Source organism: Coregonus clupeaformis, chromosome 30 (genome assembly GCF_020615455.1).
Source record: "Coregonus clupeaformis isolate EN_2021a chromosome 30, ASM2061545v1, whole genome shotgun sequence".
Lineage (NCBI taxonomy): Eukaryota > Metazoa > Chordata > Actinopteri > Salmoniformes > Salmonidae > Coregonus > Coregonus clupeaformis.
Window position 1 is genome coordinate 50,551,002 of NC_059221.1, and position 20,849 is coordinate 50,571,850.

Genomic DNA, 20,849 nt, shown 5'->3' on the forward strand with positions numbered 1-20,849 from the left:
ACAAGATTCTCTGGTCTGATGAAACCAAGATTGAACTTTCTGGTCTGAATGCCAAGCCTCACGTCTGGAGGAAACCTGGCACCATCAATACGGTGAAGCATGGTGGTGGCAGCATCATGCTGTGAGGATGTTTTTCAGCGGCAGGGACTTGGAGACTAGTCCAGACCATCACTGGAGACCTTCTACCATTCCTCACTTCCCTCATCAACTCATCCCTGACCACTGACTGCATCCCCTCTGACTTCAAAATGTCCAGAGTCGCTCCCCTCCTCAAGAAACCAACACTCGCTCCCTCAGATGTCAAAAACGACAGACCGGTATCCTTCTTTTCAAAACACTTGAGACCATCAGATCCTCCTCTCCACCGTCTCAGGTCTGGGCGTCTCAGACTCTGCACACTCTTGGAATATGGGATTATAATGATGACAGAACTATGTGAGTTTGTATTTTGAATTTCGTTGTCACACATTGAGATTCGTGGTTGCAACTACGATTCGTAAATGTGTAATTAAATTTTGCAAGCTTGTAACTTGACATTTGAATACATTCAATACGATTTGCAAGCATAATCTATTTTCAGAATTATTTTAAGTCCATTTACAAGTATGAATATTTAGCTGTGAATCAAAAATACACTTGCAGATATTGAATCTGCATGCACTCTGTGTTCTGTCACTGTTGTCACGTTACCAAGAGATTCGTAAACTTGTAGAAAGTTTTGTTCAAAACTTATATTTGAGCAGCTCTGGGGGCAGGACCTTTTACTCCTGACCAATCAGTTCCCTCTGCCAAAACCACAGACGTCTAACCATTGGCTGGATTGTTCCATCAATCAAATCTCAAGAAGTAGCTACCCACATGAGCAATAGAGGATGAGGTAAATAAAACCAAAACAATCTACTTGAAGGTAATCGTCTCGTTTATCCGTGTACATAGATTTATTTGTGAAAAGGCATGATAGTAGTTTGCTTATCATGTGAAATATAAATGTACATTTCAGACAAACTCCAGACCAGCCAATGCATTGACAGACGCTCTTGCGTTAGCTAGCTGGCCTCTGAAATTCATCCTAGCTTTACTATCAACTGGCTAGCTTTATCAGACCACTTTAGATGCAAGGGGAAAACAAATACATTTGCTAGTTAACCATCTGATTGATAAAGCTGATATACAGTAAATGTCGTTAGCTAGCTAGATTGCTAGCTAAATTGAAACTGCTGGGGGAAAGCTAGCTAGCTAACTCCCACCATCATCACTGCATTGTAGCTAATGTCAGCTAGGTTTCTAGAAAATAAAAACTATATATTTGCTCTCTATATTTTAAAGACTTGTTGCTGACGTTTGAACACTTGTCAAACTACTTAATTCCACTGCCTGTTTATTGATTAATTGGTGACTGAAAAATTTGGCTAGAAAAATTGCCCTCTCAATTTCACAGCAAATAGACTAGCTAGCTAAAAGTAAATGGAGACAACTTGATCAATTTATGAATACGTAAAATTGTTTACAAATTGATGGCACATTAAAGGTAGTTGTGGTTCTCAGCAACTTGAACCAGCACTGAAATGTGAGCAGTGAGATTCATTTCTTCCCCCTCTCTGCTCTTTTACTCAGGTTGAAGCACATCCTTAACACCTAGACAGATGTAAAGAACTTGGGAACCTCCCAGCCACCAGGTAAAAAAACTTTGTGGAGTTTATTCACAACGTTAGATAGAAATGTGAAATTTGTGCGTCTAACTTTCTCATTCATCATGATTCACGAATCATGATAGCATCCCCATTAATTTACCATTCACTTCCATTGGGCACAAGATAATCTGAAACACAACCAAAACGAACAGAAAATGCATCCAACACATTTTGTAGAGTCACAAGCTATGAATATGGGACCAAATACTTAACTTTCTACTACTTTAATACACATAAGTTAATTCTTCCAATACTTGTGGTCCCCTAAAATGGGGGGGACAATGTACAAAAAGTGCTGTAATTTATAAACGGTTCACCCATCTTCATTTTAACCTCATAGATAGTCATTGTATCATTTCAAATCCAAAGTGCTGGAGTACAGAGCCAAAACAACAAAAAATGCTACCTGCGATTTCTCCAGAGCCTTCTGACCAAGTACCTGTGATCAATCCAGAGCATACTTGACGCACTCCCAGACTTTTATAAAAACTAACATGTCCATCCCCCTACCCCCAGGTGAGTCTGCTGGGCTATGGATCTCTAGAGCAGCACATCAAAAAACCTGCCACCCTGTTGTCAGCTATCAGCAGAAAGTTTCCTGAGGAAGGATGCAACTATCAACGCTTTAAATGGTCACATTTGGGGGATGACCACCAAACGCAATAAAGTTTTGTATAAACTACTCATGTTCATTTTTTTATAGGTTACAAAACAATGACTTTTTCATAGCCTGTTGGTCTTTTCATTTTTACTAACTACTATTGTAGAATAATAGTGAAGACATCAAATCTATGAAATAACACACATGGAATCATGTAGTAACCAAAAAAGGGTTAAGCAAATCAAATTATATTTTATATTTGAGATTCTTCAAAGTAGCCACCCTTTGCCTTGATGACAGCTTTGCACACGCTTGGCATTCTCTCAACCAGCTTCACCTGGAATGCTTTTCCAACAGTCTTGAAGGAGTTCCCACATATGCTGAGCACTTGTTGGCTGCTTTTCCTTCACTCTGCGGTCAGACTCATCCCAAACCATCTCAATTTGGTTGAGGTCAGGTGATTGTGGAGGCCAGGTAATCTGATGCAGCACTCAATCACTCTCCTTATTGGTAAAATAGCCCTTACACCGCCTGGAGGTGTGTTGGGTCATTGTCCTGTTGAAAAACAAATAATAGTCCCACTAAGCCCAAACCAAGATCAAACTATTTGGCCTGAATGCCAAGCATCACGTCAGGTGGAAACATGGCACCATCCCTACGGTGAAGCATGGTGGTGGCAGCGGAGCAAAGTACAGAGAGATCCTTGATGAAAACCTGCTCCAGAGCGCTCAGGACCTCAGACTGGGGCAAAGGTTCACCTTCCAACGGGACAACAACCCTAAGCACACAGCCAAGACAACGCAGGAGTGGCTTCGGGACAGGTCTTTGAATGTCCTTGAGTGGCCCAGCCAGAGGCGGGACTTGAATCCGATCGAACATCTCTGGAGAGACCTGAAAATAGCTGTGCAGCGACGCTCCCCATCCAACCTGACAGAGCTTGACAGGATATGCAGAGAAGAATGGGAGAAACTCCCCAAATACAGGTGTGCCAAGCTTGTAGCGTCATACCCAAGAAGACTTGAGGCTTTAATCGCTGCCAAAGGTACTTCAACAAAGTACTGAGTAAAGGGTCTGAATACTTATGTAAATGTTCCTCAGCTCCAGTCTCTCTGCTCCACCACCATGTCTCTCAGTACTGAGTAAAGGGTCTGAATACTTCTGTTTTTGTATTTTTTATATATTAGCAAACATTTCTAAAAACCTGTTTTTGCTTTGTCGTTATGTGGTATTGTTGTGTGCAGATTGATGAGGAAAAAAACCTACAGTGGGGAGAACAAGTATTTGATATACTGCCGATTTTGCAGGTTTTCCTACTTACAAAGCATGTAGAGGTCTGTAATTTTTATTATAGGTACACTTCAACTGTGAGAGACGGAATCTAAAACAAAAATCCAGAAAATCACATTGTATGATTTATAAGTAATTAATTTGCATTTTATTGCATGACATAAGTATTTGATACATCAGAAAAGCAGAACTTAATATTTGGTACAGAAACCTTTGTTTGCAATTACAGAGATCATACGTTTCCTGTAGGTCTTGACCAGGTTTGCACACACTGCAGCAGGGATTTTGGCCCACTCCTCCATACAGACCTTCTCCAGATCCTTCAGGTTTCGGGGCTGTCGCTGGGCAATACGGACTTTCAGCTCCCTCCAAAGATTTTCTATTGGGTTCAGGTCTGGAGACTGGCTAGGCCACTCCAGGACCTTGAGATGCTTCTTACGGAGCCACTCCTTAGTTGCCCTGGCTGTGTGTTTCGGGTCGTTGTCATGCTGGAAGACCCAGCCACGACCCATCTTCAATGCTCTTACTGAGGGAAGGAGGTTGTTGGCCAAGATCTCGCGATACATGGCCCCATCCATCCTCCCCTCAATACGGTGCAGTCGTCCTGTCCCCTTTGCAGAAAAGCATCCCCAAAGAATGATGTTTCCACCTCCATGCTTCACGGTTGGGATGGTGTTCTTGAGGTTGTACTCATCCTTCTTCTTCCTCCAAACACGGCGAGTGGAGTTTAGACCAAAAAGCTCTATTTTTGTCTCATCAGACCACATGACCTTCTCCCATTCCTCCTCTGGATCATCCAGATGGTCATTGGCAAACTTCAGATGGGCCTGGACATGCGCTGGCTTGAGCAGGGGGACCTTGCGTGCGCTGCAGGATTTTAATCCATGACGGCGTAGTGTGTTACTAATGGTTGTCTTTGAGACTGTGGTCCCAGCTCTCTTCAGGTCATTGACCAGGTCCTGCCGTGTAGTTCTGGGCTGATCCCTCACCTTCCTCATGATCATTGATGCCCCACGAGGTGAGATCTTGCATGGAGCCCCAGGCCGACGGTGATTGACCGTCATCTTGAACTTCTTCCATTTTCGAATAATTGCGCCAACAGTTGTTGCCTTCTCACCAAGCTGCTTGCCTATTGTCCTGTAGCCCATCTCAGCCTTGTGCAGGTCTACAATTTTATCCCTGATGTCCTTATACAGCTCTCTGGTCTTGGCCATTGTGGGGAGGTTGGAGTCTGTTTGATTGAGTGTGTGGACAGGTGTCTTTTATACAGGTAACGAGTTCAAACAGGTGCAGTTAATACAGGTAATGAGTGGAGAACAGGAGGGCTTCTTAAAGAAAAACTAACAGGTCTGTGAGAGCCGGAATTCTTACTGGTTGGTAGGTGATCAAATACTTATGTCATGCAATAAAATGCAAATTAATTACTTAAAAATCATACAATGTGATTTTCTGGATTTTTGTTTTAGATTCCGTCTCTCACAGTTGAAGTGTACCTATGATCAAAATTACAGTCCTCTACATGCTTTGTAAGTAAGAAAACCTGCAAAATCGGCAGTGTATCAAATACTTGTTCTCCCTACTGTATGTAATAAATTTTTTAATAAGCCTGTAACCTAATAAAATGTGGAAAAAGTAAAGGGGTCTGAATACTTTCCAAAGGCACTGTATATCCCAGACAAGACTGAAAAATTGGAAAAATATACTCCGTTTAGACAGCAGCCCAAGTCTGATATTTCTTTCACTAATTGGTCTTTTGACCAATCAAATTAACACTGAAAAATATCTGATGTGATTGGTCAAAATACCAGTTAGTGGAAAAAAGATCAGAATTGGGCTGCCTGTCTCATCGCAGCCAGAGACAAGTGAATATACTGTAAGTCAGTTATTGTGTTTGTAGCAGTTTCTATGAATTTGAGTGGTTACATACAGTACATGGTTATGACACAGAGATCAGGAGACTCTTGCTGTCATCAAAGGGAAGGTACCACTGAAGGCCCCAGTATTCAGGCAGTCACCAGAGACTGTCATCAAAGGGAAGGTACCACTGAAGGCCCCAGTATTCAGGCAGTCACCAGAGACTGTCATCAAAGGGAAGGTACCACTGAAGGCCCCCGTATTCAGGCAGTCACCAGAGACTGTCATCAAAGGGAAGGTACCACTGAAGGCCCCAGTATTCAGGCAGTCACCAGAGACTGTCATCAAAGGGAAGGTACCACTGAAGGCTCCAGTATTCAGGCAAGCAGCAGAGACTGTCATCAAAGGGAAGGTACCACTGAAGGCCCCAGTATTCAGGCAGGCAGCAGAGACTGTCATCAAAGGGAAGGTACCACTGAAGGCCCCAGTATTCAGGCAGTCACCAGAGACTGTCATCAAAGGGAAGGTACCACTGAAGGCCCCAGTATTCAGGCAGTCACCAGAGACTGTCATCAAAGGGAAGGTACCACTGAAGGCCCCAGTATTCAGGCAGTCAGCAGAGACTGTCATCAAAGGGAAGGTACCACTGAAGGCCCCAGTATTCAGGCAGTCAGCAGAGACTGTCATCAAAGGGAAGGTACCACTGAAGGCCCCCGTATTCAGGCAGTCACCAGAGACTGTCATAAAAGGGAAGGTACCACTGAAGGCCCCAGTATTCAGGCAGTCACCAGAGACTGTCATCAAAGGGAAGGTACCACTGAAGGCCCCAGTATTCAGGCAGTCACCAGAGACTGTCATCAAAGGGAAGGTACCACTGAAGGCCCCAGTATTCAGGCAGGCAGCAGAGACTGTCATCAAAGGGAAGGTACCACTGAAGGCCCCAGTATTCAGGCAGTCACCAGAGACTGTCATCAAAGGGAAGGTACCACTGAAGGCCCCAGTATTCAGGCAGTCACCAGAGACTGTCATCAAAGGGAAGGTACCACTGAATGCCCCAGTATTCAGGCAGTCACCAGAGACTGTCATCAAAGGGAAGGTACCACTGAAGGCCCCAGTATTCAGGCAGTCACCAGAGACTGTCATCAAAGGGAAGGTACCACTGAAGGCCCCAGTATTCAGGCAGTCACCAGAGACTGTCATCAAAGGGAAGGTACCACTGAAGGCCCCAGTATTCAGGCAGTCACCAGAGACTGTCATCAAAGGGAAGGTACCACTGAAGGCCCCAGTATTCAGGCAGGCAGCAGAGACTGTCATCAAAGGGAAGGTACCACTGAAGGCCCCAGTATTCAGGCAGTCACCAGAGACTGTCATCAAAGGGAAGGTACCACTGAAGGCCCCAGTATTCAGGCAGTCACCAGAGACTGTCATCAAAGGGAAGGTACCACTGAAGGCCCCAGTATTCAGGCAGGCAGCAGAGACTGTCATCAAAGGGAAGGTACCACTGAAGGCCCCAGTATTCAGGCAGTCACCAGAGACTGTCATCAAAGGGAAGGTACCACTGAAGGCCCCAGTATTCAGGCAGTCACCAGAGACTGTCATCAAAGGGAAGGTACCACTGAAGGCCCCAGTATTCATGCAGGCAGCAGAGACTGTCATCAAAGGGAAGGTACCACTGAAGGCCCCAGTATTCAGGCAGTCACCAGAGACTGTCATCAAAGGGAAGGTACCACTGAAGGCCCCAGTATTCAGGCAGTCACCAGAGACTGTCATCAAAGGGAAGGTACCACTGAAGGCCCCAGTATTCATGCAGGCAGCAGAGACTGTCATCAAAGGGAAGGTACCACTGAAGGCCCCAGTATTCAGGCAGTCACCAGAGACTGTCATCAAAGGGAAGGTACCACTGAAGGCCCCAGTATTCAGGCAGTCACCAGAGACTGTCATCAAAGGGAAGGTACCACTGAAGGCCCCAGTATTCAGGCAGTCACCAGAGACTGTCATCAAAGGGAAGGTACCACTGAAGGCCCCAGTATTCAGGCAGTCACCAGAGACTGTCATCAAAGGGAAGGTACCACTGAAGGCCCCAGTATTCAGGCAGTCACCAGAGACTGTCATCAAAGGGAAGGTACCACTGAAGGCCCCAGTATTCAGGCAGTCACCAGAGACTGTCATCAAAGGGAAGGTACCACTGAAGGCCCCAGTATTCAGGCAGTCACCAGAGACTGTCATCAAAGGGAAGGTACCACTGAAGGCCCCAGTATTCAGGCAGGCAGCAGAGACTGTCATCAAAGGGAAGGTACCACTGAAGGCCCCAGTATTCAGGCAGTCACCAGAGACTGTCATCAAAGGGAAGGTACCACTGAAGGCCCCAGTATTCAGGCAGTCACCAGAGACTGTCATCAAAGGGAAGGTACCACTGAAGGCCCCAGTATTCAGGCAGTCACCAGAGACTGTCATCAAAGGGAAGGTACCACTGAAGGCCCCAGTATTCAGGCAGTCACCAGAGACTGTCATCAAAGGGAAGGTACCACTGAAGGCCCCAGTATTCAGGCAGTCACCAGAGACTGTCATCAAAGGGAAGGTACCACTGAAGGCCCCAGTATTCAGGCAGTCACCAGAGACTGTCATCAAAGGGAAGGTACCACTGAAGGCCCCAGTATTCAGGCAGGCAGCAGAGACTGTCATCAAAGGGAAGGTACCACTGAAGGCCCCAGTATTCAGGCAGTCACCAGAGACTGTCATCAAAGGGAAGGTACCACTGAAGGCCCCAGTATTCAGGCAGGCAGCAGAGACTGTCATCAAAGGGAAGGTACCACTGAAGGCCCCAGTATTCAGGCAGTCACCAGAGACTGTCATCAAAGGGAAGGTACCACTGAAGGCCCCAGTATTCAGGCAGGCAGCAGAGACTGTCATCAAAGGGAAGGTACCACTGAAGGCCCCAGTATTCAGGCAGTCACCAGAGACTGTCATCAAAGGGAAGGTACCACTGAAGGCCCCAGTATTCAGGCAGGCAGCATGAAGCAGATGATGTCACCAGAGACTGTCATCAAAGGGAAGGTACCACTGAAGGCCCCAGTATTCAGGCAGTCAGCTGAAAGCAGATATGTGTCACCATCCAGGTCCTTGTCACAGCATGCAGTGGCCTAATGGAGAGATGACATGGCCTGAAATTACAATAAATACATGATGTATCTTTCATCACCAAAGCCGTGTTAGCATTTACTGCACATGTTGCTGAACAATCCAACCATTTTGTTAGTGTCATTGATATAAAAGGCAATTCACATACAATCTCCAGTTCATAAGCATTGACTGTAATACCTCTAGGGTCCTGTGGTGGTCTGGCAGCTTTCTGCTTTCTAGTGATCTCCACCTGAAATGCAATAACAACAAATACATGAATAACAGTCAGTAACTTGGCTAGCTAGGCTAATTAAACACTCATGTAAATGTGCACATCAGCCAAATGATACCCAACCAATACAGCCTCGCGAAATTATTCTTGCCAACTTTTTTTCAGTCACCAATTAATCAATATACAGGCAGTGGAATGAAGTAGTTTGTCAAGTGTTCAAAAGTCAGTATGAAGTCTTCAAAATATAGCTAGCAAATATATCGTTTTTATTTTCTATAAATCTTGCTAACATTAGCTACACTGAAGTGATGATGGTGGGAGTTAGCTAGCTAGCAGTTTCAATTTAGCTAGATAGCTAGCTAAGTAATGGCATTTATATCAACTTTGTCAATAAGATGGTTAACTAGTAAATATATTTGTTTTCCCCTTGCATCTAAAGCTGCCTGATGAAGCTAGCCAGTTGATAGTAAAGCTAGGATGAATTTCAGAGGCCAGCTAGCAAACGCAATAGCGGCTGTCAATGCATTGGCTGGTCTGGAGTTCGTCTGAAATGTACAATTATATTTCACATGATAAGCAAACTACAGTCATGCCTTTCAACAACAACAAAAAAAATTACACAGATTAAAAAAGTAGATACTTTACGTTTTATTTACCTCATCCTCTATTGCTCATGTGGGTAGCTACTTCCTGAGATTTGTTTGATGGAACAATCCAGCCAAAGTTTAGGCGGCTGTGGTTTTGGCAGAGGGAACTGATTGGTCAGGAGTAAATGCTCCTGCCCCCAGATCAAATTTTTTTTTTTTACTTGCAAATCTCTTTCTACAAATGTACAAAACTTTCTACAATTTTACGAATCTCTTGGTATCGTGACAACCGTGACATAACTCAGAGCGCGCGCAGATTCAAAATCTGCAAGTCTATTTTTTATGTACAGCAGACTATTCATACACGTAAATGGACTTTATGCTTCAATGTCAAAGTACAAGCTTGCAAAATATAATTACACATTTGCGAATCGTAGTTGCAACCACGAATCTTAATGTGCGACCACGAAATTCAAAATACAAACTCACGTAGCGCTGTCATCATTATAATCCAATATTAGAAATGCATCCTACGTGGCAGGCCGCTCCAATCTGTGTCTGCACCATGTACTCTCACTACTGGTGTCCCCCAGGGCTCGGTTCTAGGCCCTCTTCTCTCTATACACCAAGTCACTCGGCTCCGTCATATCCTCATATGGTCTCTCCTATCATTGCTATTCGGATGACACTCAACTACTTTTCTCCTTCCCCCTTCTGACACCCAGGTGGCCTGGCAGATGTCTCAGCTTGGATGTTGGCCCACCACCTCAAGCTCAACAAAACAGAGCTGCTCTTCCTTCCAGGGATGGCCTGCCCGCTCCAAGACCTCTCCATCACGGTTGACAACTCCACGGTGGGCAGCTCCCGCTCAGCCCAGTGCAAGCTCTTCTCTGTCCTGCCACCCAAATGGTGGAACCAGCTTCCCTGTCCATCTTCCGAAAAAATCTGAAACCCTACCACTTCAGAGAGTGTCTTAAATAATCCCACTGCACCCAGCTCTCAAAATAAAATATTTGTAATAAAATTGCCTTTTGTAAACTAACACTCGCACTTGACTTTCCCCTCAACCTACTAGCACTGACTCCTCCCCTCAACCTACTAGCACTGACTCCTCCCCTCCCCCTACTAGCACTGACTCCCCCCTTCCCCGCGAGCACTGACTCCTCCCCTCCCCCCGCGAGCACTGACTCCTCCCCTCCCCCCGCGAGCACTGACTCCTCCCCTCCCCCTACAAGCACTGACTCCTCCCCTCCCCCCGCGAGCACTGACTCCTCCCCTCCCCCCGCGAGCACTGACTCCCCCCTTCCCCGCGAGCACTGACTCCTCCCCCTCCCCCCGCGAGCACTGACTCCTCCCCTCCCCCCCGCGAGCACTGACTCCTCCCTTCCCCCTACAAGCACTGACTCCTCCCCTCCCCCCGCGAGCACTGACTCCTCCCCTCCCCCCGCGAGCACTGACTCCCCCTTCCCCGCGAGCACTGACTCCTCCCCTCCCCCGCGAGCACTGACTCCTCCCCTCCCCCCACGAGCACTGACTCCTCCCCTCCCCCCGCGAGCACTGACTCCTCCCCTCCCCCTACAAGCACTGACTCCTCCCCCTCCCCCGCGAGCACTGACTCCCCCCTCCCCCCGCGAGCACTGACTCCTCCCCCTCCCCCTACAAGCACTGACTCCTCCCCCTACGAGCACTGACTCCTCCCCTCCCCCTACACTTTGCTGATAGCTACTTTACTGAGGAAAAATGTACTTACTATGACTGAGATATGTGGTTGTCCCACCTAGCTATCTTAAGATGAATGCACTAACTGTTTGTCGCTCTGGATAAGAGCATCTGCTAAATGACTACAATGTCAAATGTAATAAACTGTATTCAACGGATACAAACATCCACCGGCCAAAGAGCCCTTAGGACTACAGTGCCTTCCGAAAGTATTCAGACCCCTTGACTTTTTCCACTTCGTTACATTACAGCCTTATTCTGAAATTGATTAAATGAAAACGAATCCTCAATCTACACACAATACCCCATAATGACAAAGCGAAAACAGGTTCAGACATTTTTGCAAATGTATCAAAAAATCTAAAACAGAATACATTATTTACATAAGTATTCAGACCCTTTGCGATGAGACTCGAAATTGAGCTCAAATGCATCCTGTTTCCATTGATCATACTTGAGATATTTCTACAACTTGATTGGAGTCCACATGTGGTAAACTCAATTGATTGGACATGATTTGGAAAGGCACACACCTGTCTATATAAGGTCCCACAGTTGACAGTGCATGTCAGAGCAAAAACCAAGCCATGAGGTCAAAGGAATTGTCCGTAGAGCTCTGAGACAGGATTGTGTCGAGGCATAGCTCTGGGGAAGGGTACCAAAACATTTCTGCAGCATTGAAGGTCCCCAAGAACATAATGGCCTCCATCATTCTTAAATGGAAGAAGTTTGGAGCCACCAAGTCTCTTCCTAGAGCTGGCCGCCCGGCCAAACTGAGCAATCGGGGGAGAAGGGCCTTGGTCAGGGAGGTGACCAAGAACCCGATGATCACTCTGACAGAGCTCTAGTTCCTCTGTGGAGATGGGAGAACCTTCCAGGTGGACAACCATCTCTGCAGCACTCCACCAATCAGGCCTTTATGGTAGAGTGGCCAGACGGAAGCCACTCCTCAGTAAAAGGCACATGAAAGCCCGCTTGGAGTTTGCCAAAAGGCACCTAAAGACTCTCAGACCATGAGAAACAAGATTATCTGGTCTGATGAAACCAAGATTGAGGTCTTTCGCTTGAATGCCAAGCGCCACGTCTGGAGGAAACCTGGCACCATCCCTACTGTGAAGCATGGTGGTGGCAGCATCATGTTGTGGGGTTGTTTTTCATCGGCAGGGACTGGGAGACTAGTCAGGATCAAGGGAAAGATGAACGGAGCAAAGTACAGAGAGATCCTTGATGAAGTCCTGAGCTCTCTGGAGCAGGTTCTCAGACTGGGGTGAAAGTTCACCATCCAACAGGACAACGACCCTAAACACACAGCCAAGACAACGCAGGAGTGGCTTCGGGACAAGTCTCTGAACGTCCTTTAGTGGCCCAGCCAGAGTCTGGACTTGAACCCGATCTAACATCTCCGGAGAGACCTGAAAATAGCTGTGCAGCGACGCTCCCCATCCAACCTGACAGAGCTTGAGAGGATCTGCAGAGATGAATGGGAGAAACTCCCCAAATACAGGTGTGCCAAGCTTGTAGCGTCATACCCAAGAAGACTCAAGGCTATAATCCCTGCCAAAGGTGCTTTAACAAAGTACTGAGTAAATGGTCTAAATACTTATGTAAATGTGATATTTGCTTTTGCTTTGTCATTATGGGGTATTGTGTGTAGATTGATGAGGGGGAAAAAAACAATTTAATCCATTTTAGAATAAGGCTGTAAGATAGAAATGTGGAAAAATTCAAGGGGTCTGAATAATTTCCAAAGGCACTGTAAGTGTGCACACATTGCCTTTTGGAATGAGATTTATTCATGCTTCTGACCCCATACTACATTACCAGTCAAAAGGTTGGACACACCTACTGATTCAAGGGTTTCTCTTTATTTTTACGATTTTTTACATTGTAGAATAAAAATGAAGACATCAAAAACATGAAATAATACATGGAATCATGTAGTAACACCCCAAAAAGTGTTAAACAAATCTGAATATATTTTATATTTGAGATTCTTCAAATAGCCACCCTTTGCCTTGATGACAGCTTTGCACACTCCTGGCATTCTCTCAACCAGCTTCAAGAGGTAGTCACCTGGAATGCATTTCAATTAACAGGTGTGCCTTCTTAAAAGTTAATTTGTGGAATTTCTTTCCTTCTTAATGCGTTTGAGCCAATCAGTTGTGTTGTGACAAGGTACATTTACATTTACGTCATTTAGCAGACGCTCTTATCCAGAGCGACTTACAAATAGGTGCATTCACCTTATAGCCAGTGGGAACACCACTTTACAATGTTTTTTTTTTTTTTTGGGTTGGGGGTAAGGGGGGGCAGAAGGATTACTTTATCCTATCCCAGGTATTCCTTAAAGAGGTGGGGTTTCAAATGTCTCCGGAAGGTGGTGAGTGACTCCGCTGTCCTGGCGTCGTGAGGGAGCTTGTTCCACCATTGGGGTGCCAGAGCAGCGAACAGTTTTGACTGGGCTGAGCGGGAACTATGCTTCCGCAGAGGTAGGGGAGCCAGCAGGCCAGAGGTGGATGAACGCAATGCCCTCGTTTGGGTGTAGGGACTGATGAGAGCCTGAAGGTACGGAGGTGCCGTTCCCCTCACAGCTCCATAGGCAAGCACCATGGTCTTGTAGCAGATGCGAGCTTCAACTGGAAGCCAGTGGAGTGTGCGGAGGAGCGGGGTGACATGAGAGAACTTGGGAAGGTTGAACACCAGACGGGCTGCAGCATTCTGGATGAGTTGTAGGGGTTTAATGGCACAGGCAGGGAGCCCAGCCAACAGCGAGTTGCAGTAATCCAGACGGGGAGATGACAAGTGCCTGGATTAGGACCTGTGCCGCTTCCTGTGTAAGGCAGGGTCGTACTCTCCGAATGTTGTAGAGCATGAACCTACAGGATCGGGTCACCGCCTTGATGTTAGCGGAGAACGACAGGGTGTTGTCCAGGGTCACGCCAAGGCTCTTCGCACTCTGGGAGGAGGACACAACGGAGTTGTCAACCGTGATGGCGAGATCATGGAACAGGCAGTCCTTCCCCGGGAGGAAGAGCAGCTCCGTCTTGCCAAGGTTCAGCTTGAGGTGATGATCCGTCATCCATACTGATATGTCTGCCAGACATGCAGAGATGCGATTCGCCACCTGGTTATCAGAAGGGGGAAAGGAGAAGATTAGTTGTGTGTCGTCAGCGTAGCAATGATAGGAGAGGCCATGTGAGGATATGACAGAGCCAAGTGACTTGGTGTATAGGGAGAATAGGGAGAGGGCCTAGAACTGAGCCCTGGGGACACCAGTGGTGAGAGCACGTGGTGCGGAGACAGCTTCTCGCCACGCCACTTGGTAGAAGCGACCGGTCAGGTAGGACGCAATCCAAGAGTGAGCCGCGCCGGAGATGCCCAGCTCGGAGAGGGTGGAGAGGAGGATCTGATGGTTCACAGTATCAAAGGCAGCAGACAGGTCTAGAAGGACAAGAGCAGAGGAGAGAGAGTTAGCTTTAGCAGTGCGGAGAGCCTCCGTGACACAGAGAAGAGCAGTCTCAGTTGAATGACCAGTCTTGAAACCTGACTGGTTTGGATCAAGAAGGTCATTCTGAGAGAGATAGCAAGAGAGTTGGCTAAAGACGGCACGCTCAATAGTTTTGGAGAGAAAAGAAAGAAGGGATACTGGTCTGTAGTTGTTGACATCAGAGGGATCGAGTGTTGGTTTTTTTGAGAAGGGGTGCAACTCTCGCTCTCTTGAAGACGGAAGGGACATAGCCAGCGGTCAAGGATGAGTTGATCAGCGAGGTGAGGTAAGGGAGAAGGTCACCGGAGATGGTCTGGAGAAGAGAGGAGGGGATAGGGTCAAGCGGGCAGGTTGTTGGGCGGCCTGCCGTCACAAGTCGCAAGATTTTATCTGGAGAGAGAGGGGAGAAAGAAGTCAAAGCATAGGGTAGGGCAGTGTGAGCAGGACCAGCAGTGTCATTTGACTTAACAAACGAGGATCGGATGTCGTCAACCTTCTTTTCAAAATGGTTGACGAAGTCATCCACAGAGAGGGAGGAGGGGGGAGGAGGAGGATTCAGCAGGGAGGAGAAAGGGGGGATATACAGAAGATAGCCCTATTTGGTAAAAGACCAAGTCCATATTATGGCAAGAACAGCTCAAATAAGCAAAGAGAAACGACAGTCCATTACTTTAAGACATCAAGGTCAGTCAATATGGAACATTTCAAGAACTTTGAAAGTTTCTTCAAGTGCAGTCGCAAAAACCATCAAGCGCTATGATGAAACTGGCTCTCATGAGGACCGCCACAGGAATGGAAGACCCAGAGTTACCTCTGCTGCAGAGGATAAGTTCATTAGAGTTACCAGCCTCAGAAATTGCAGCCCAAATAAATGCTTCACAGAGTTCAACTCACAGTGACATCTCAACTGTTCAGAGGGAACTGTGTGAATCAGGCCTTCATGGTCAAATTGCTGCAACAAAACCACTACTAAAGGACACTAATAAGAAGAAGAGACCTGTTTGGGCCAAGAAACACGAGCAATGGATATTAGACCGGTGGAAATGTGTCCTTTGTTTTGGAGTCCAAATTGGAGATTTTTGGTTCCAACCTCCGTGTCTTTGTGATACGCGGTGTGGGTGAACAGATGATCTCCGCATGTGTAGTTCCCACCGTAAAGCATGGAGGAGGAGGTGTTATGGTGTGGGGGTGCTTTGCTGGTGACACTGTCTTATTTATTTAGAATTCAAGGCACACTTAACCAGCATGGCTACCACAGCATTCTGCAGCGATACGCCATCCCATCTGGTTTGGGCTTAGTGGGACTATCATTTGTTTTTCAACAGGACAATGACCCTACACACCTCCAGGCTGTGTAAGGGCTATTTGACAACGAAGGAGAGTGATGGAGTGCTGCATCAGATGACCTGGCTTCCACAATCCCCGACCTCAATTGAGATGGTTTGGGATGAGTCGGACCGCAGAGGAAGGAAAAGCAGCCAACAAGTGCTCAGCATATGTGGGAACTCCTTCAAGACTGTTGGAAAAGCATTCCAGGTGAAGCTGGTTGAGAGAATGCCAAGAGTTTGCAAAGCTGTCATCAAGGCAAAGGGTGGCTATTTGAAGAATCTCAAATATAAAATATATTTTGATTTGTTTAACACTTTTTGGTTTCTACATGATTCCATATGTGTTATTTCATAGTTTTGATGTCTTCACTATTATTCTACAATGTAGAAAATAGTAAAAATAAAGAAAAACTCTTGAATGAGTAGGTGTGTCCAAACTTTTGACTGGTACTGTATTTAGAAATATTGTTGTTGGTTTAAAAAAACGGATTGATTGTTTTCCGTTTAATTTGATTAGAAACCAAACTTATTAGAAAGATTCACCATCCAAGGGTTTACGGTGAGAACGTACATGGCTTTAATGCAATGCAATTTCGTCTGCTATTTCTGAAGAAGTGCAAATGTGATCTGTACGATGGTTCCATGATGTTTATAAAACATAACATTTGCGAGCAGTATAACGGTGAGTGGACATTCCCCCTTTCTCTTTATATTGGATCTTTATCCAGCTCCTTCGGAAAGTTTCGATGTGCGTAAAACCCTCCATATTCTAAGTTGCCTTGTCTGTATTATACCCCCACGGGGAGCAACTATGGTGCCTGTAACTGTATATAGACATAGCCTATTTAAAACAATTTGTTATTTCGTTTTTATTAGAATTTGGTTAGAATTATACACTGTCTTTTTGGGCCTTATCAATAACCTAGTGAATTTAATGTTGCTTATTGACTACGTTTGGCACGTCCACAGACTGCAATTTACAGTAGGCCTAGCCCTTATATCAGTGTAAATGCTATAGCCGATGTTTAACAACGTATTTCCATTTTGAAGCAATGCAATTAGAATAATATGGACTGCAAACTTGTTCAAAATATTTAGCAAATATGAGGCAGGCTATTTTACAAACTAGGCTATAATAAACTAACATTCAAATTGGAGTTGATGACAATGCTAATAAATAAAACATTGTAAATACTTAAAACAACCACATAATTAGCTATGGAGCATGTTCTGATAGGCCAGTGAGGGGCCAAGCCTCGACACACCCACAACTTGTTTATTCATCAGAACACATCTCTTTCGCACCACCCCCAACTACTGCGGCCATAATTCCGGTGGTGAAAATAGAAGAACGTTTTTTGAGACACAAGCTTGATGTAGTCAAGGAATATCAAACCAAATACTACACTGTGACTACTTTATTTATAAGAATCTTTAGGGGTGTCATTAATTTTGACCCCTACCTTTTTGAGAAAAAATACTATTTCTTAAACAAAATCACTTTCTCTGAACAATTGTATTAGTATAAAATAAGATCACCTTTTTTTGCATAAAATTTAGCTCAGTATTTTAAAGATGTATTTTATACAGTCATTATTGCCCGTCTTAATCAAGCGTGTCAATCATTCAATAAATATAATATTTAATATGTTGTTGTTTCCAGGTTGTGTGTGGCTAGCAGGGTGTACTCCTGTATATATATATATTACAATTTATTAATATAATATTTAATATGTTGTTGTTTCCAGGTTGTGTGTGGCTAGCAGGGTGTACTCCTGTATATATATATTAATATTTATTAATATAATATTTAATATGTTGTTGTTTCCAGGTTGTGTGTGGCTAGCAGGGTGTACTCCTGTATATATAATATTAATATAATATTTAATATGTTGTTGTTTCCAGGCTGTGTGTGGCTAGCAGAGTGTACTCCTGTATATATATATATATATATATATATTAATATTGATTAATATAATATTTAATATGTTGTTGTTTCCAGGTTGTGTGTGGCTAGCAGGGTGTACTCCTGTGTATATATATATATTAATAATTATTAATATAATATTTAATATGTTGTTGTGTGTGGCTAGCAGGGTGTACTCCTGTATATATATAATATTAATATAATATTTAATATGTTGTTGTTTCCAGGTTGTGTATGGCTAGCAGGGTGTACTCCTGTATATATATATTAATATTTATTAATATAATATTTAATATGTTGTTGTTTCCAGGTTGTGTGTGGCTAGCAGGGTGTACTCCTGTATATACAGTGGGGAGAACAAGTATTTGATACACTGCCGATTTTGCAGGTTTGCCTACTTACAAAGCATGTAGAGGTCGGTAATTTTTATCATAGGTACACTTCAACTGTGAGAGACGGAATCTAAAACAAAAATCCAGAAAATCACATTATATGATTTTTAAGTAATTAATTTCCATTTTATTGCATGACATAAGTATTTGATACATCAGAAAAGCAGAATTTAATATTTGGTACAGAAACTTTTGTTTGCAATTACAGAGATCATACATTTCCTGTAGGTCTTGACCAGGTTTGCACACACTGCAGCAGGGATTTTGGCCCACTCCTCCATACAGACCTTCTCCAGATCCTTCAGGTTTCGGGGCTGTCGCTGGGCAATACAGACTTTCAGCTCCCTCAAAAGATGTTCTATTGGGTTCAGGTCTGGAGACTGGCTAGGCCACTCCAGGACCTTGAGATGCTTCTTACGGAGCCACTCCTTAGTTGCCCTGGCTGTGTGTTTCGGGTCGTTGTCATGCTGGAAGACCCAGCCACGACCCATCTTCAATGCTCTTACTGAGGGAAGGAGATTGTTGGCCAAGATCTCGCGATACATGGCCCCATCCATCCTCCCCTCAATACGGCGCAGTCGTCCTGTCCCCTTTGCAGAAAAGCATCCCCAAAGAATGATGTTTCCACCTCCATGCTTCACGGTTGGGATGGTGTTCTTGGAGTTGTACTCATCCTTCTTTTTCCTCCAAACACGGCGAGTGGAGTTTAGACCAAAAAGCTATATTTTTGTCTCATCAGACCACATGACCTTCTCCCATCCCTCCTCTGGATCATCCAGATGGTCATTGGCAAACTTCAGACGGGCCTGGACATGCGCTGGCTTGAGCAGGGGGACCTTGCGTGAGCTGCAGGATTTTAATCCATGACGGCGTAGTGTGTTACTAATGGTTTTCTTTGAGACTGTGGTCCCAGCTCTCTTCAGGTCATTGACCAGGTCCTGCCGTGTAGTTCTGGCCTGATCCCTCACCTTCCTCATGACCATTGATGCCCCATGAGGTGAGATCTTGCATGGAGCCCCAGACCGAGGATGATTGACCGTCAACTTGAACTTCTTCCATTTTCTAATAATTGCGCCAACAGTTGTTGCCTTCTCACCAAGCTGCTTGCCTATTGTCCTGTAGCCCATCCCAGCCTTGTGCAGGTCTACAATTTTATCCCTGATGTCCTTACACAGCTCTCTGGTCTTGGCCATTGTGGAGAGGTTGGAGTCTGTTTGATTGAGTGTGTGGACAGGTGTCTTTTATACAGGTAACGAGTTCAAACAGGTGCAGTTAATACAGGTAATGAGTGGAGAACAGGAGGGCTTCTTAAAGAAAAACTAACAGGTCTGTGAGAGCCGGAATTCTTACTGGTTGGTAGGTGATCAAATACTTATGTCATGCAATAAAATGCAAATTAATTACTTAAAAATCATACAATGTGATTTTCTGGATTTTTGTTTTAGATTCCGTCTCTCACAGTTGAAGTGTACCTATGATAACAATTACAGACCTCTACATGCTTTGTAAGTAGGAAAACCTGCAAAATCGGCAGTGTATCAAATACTTGTTCTCCCCACTGTATATATTAATATTTATTAATATAATATTTAATATGATGTTGTTTCCAGGTTGTGTGTGGCTAGCAGGGTGTACTCCTGTATTTATATATTAATATTTATTAATATAATATTTAATATGTTGTTGTTTCCAGGTTGTGTGTGGCTAGCAGGGTGTACTCCTGTATATATATATATTAATATTTATTAATATAATATTTAATATGTTGTTGTTTCCAGGTTGTGTGTGGCTAGCAGGGTGTACTCCTGTATATATATATTAATATTTTTTAATATAATATTTAATATGTTGTTGTTTCCAGGTTGTGTGGCTAGCAGGGTGTACACCTGTATATATATATTAATATTTATTAATATAATATTTAATATGTTGTTGTTTCCAGGTTGTGTGTGGCTAGCAGGGTGTACTCCTGTATATATATATATTAATATTTATTAATATAATATTTAATATGTTGTTGTTTCCAGGTTGTGTGTCTAGCAGGGTGTACTCTGCATATATAAATATTCAATATATATATATATATATATTAATATTTATTAATATAATATTTAATATTTTGTTGTTTCCAGGTTGTGTGTGGCTAGCAGGGTGTACTCCTGTATATATATATATATTAATATTTATTAATATAATATTTAATATGTTGTTGTTTCCAGGTTGTGTGTGGCTAGCAGGGTGTACTCCTGTGTATATATATATATATATTAATATTTATTAATATAATATTTAATATGTTGTTGTTTCCAGGTTGTGTGTGGCTAGCAGAGAGTACTCCTGTATATATATATTAATATTTATTAATATAATATTTAATATGTTGTTGTTTCCAGGTTGTGTGTGGCTAGCAGGGTGTACTCCTGTTTATATATATTAATATTTATTAATATAATATTTAATATGTTGTTGTTTCCAGGTTGTGTGTGGCTAGCAGGGTGTACTCCTGTATATATATATTAATATTTATTAATATAATATTTAATATGTTGTTGTTTCCAGGTTGTGTGTGGCTAGCAGAGTGTACTCCTGTATATAATAATATTCATATAGAATAATATATGTAT

The 20,849-nt window shown here is 44.1% G+C and overlaps 1 long non-coding RNA gene and 1 pseudogene across 2 annotated transcripts; both read left to right on the forward strand.

Annotated features, from left to right (window-relative positions):
* LOC121546639 overlaps nt 1-20,849 on the forward strand; it is a 190,722-nt pseudogene that overhangs the window by 95,891 nt on the left and 73,982 nt on the right.
* LOC121545304 lies at nt 832-2,345 on the forward strand. Of its 2 annotated transcripts, none has more exons than XR_005996259.2 (3): nt 832-877; nt 1,615-1,676; nt 2,208-2,345. It is a non-coding gene; the product is annotated as an uncharacterized LOC121545304 (long non-coding RNA). The 2 variants fall into 2 exon arrangements; XR_005996258.2 differs by having other exon boundaries at nt 835-907.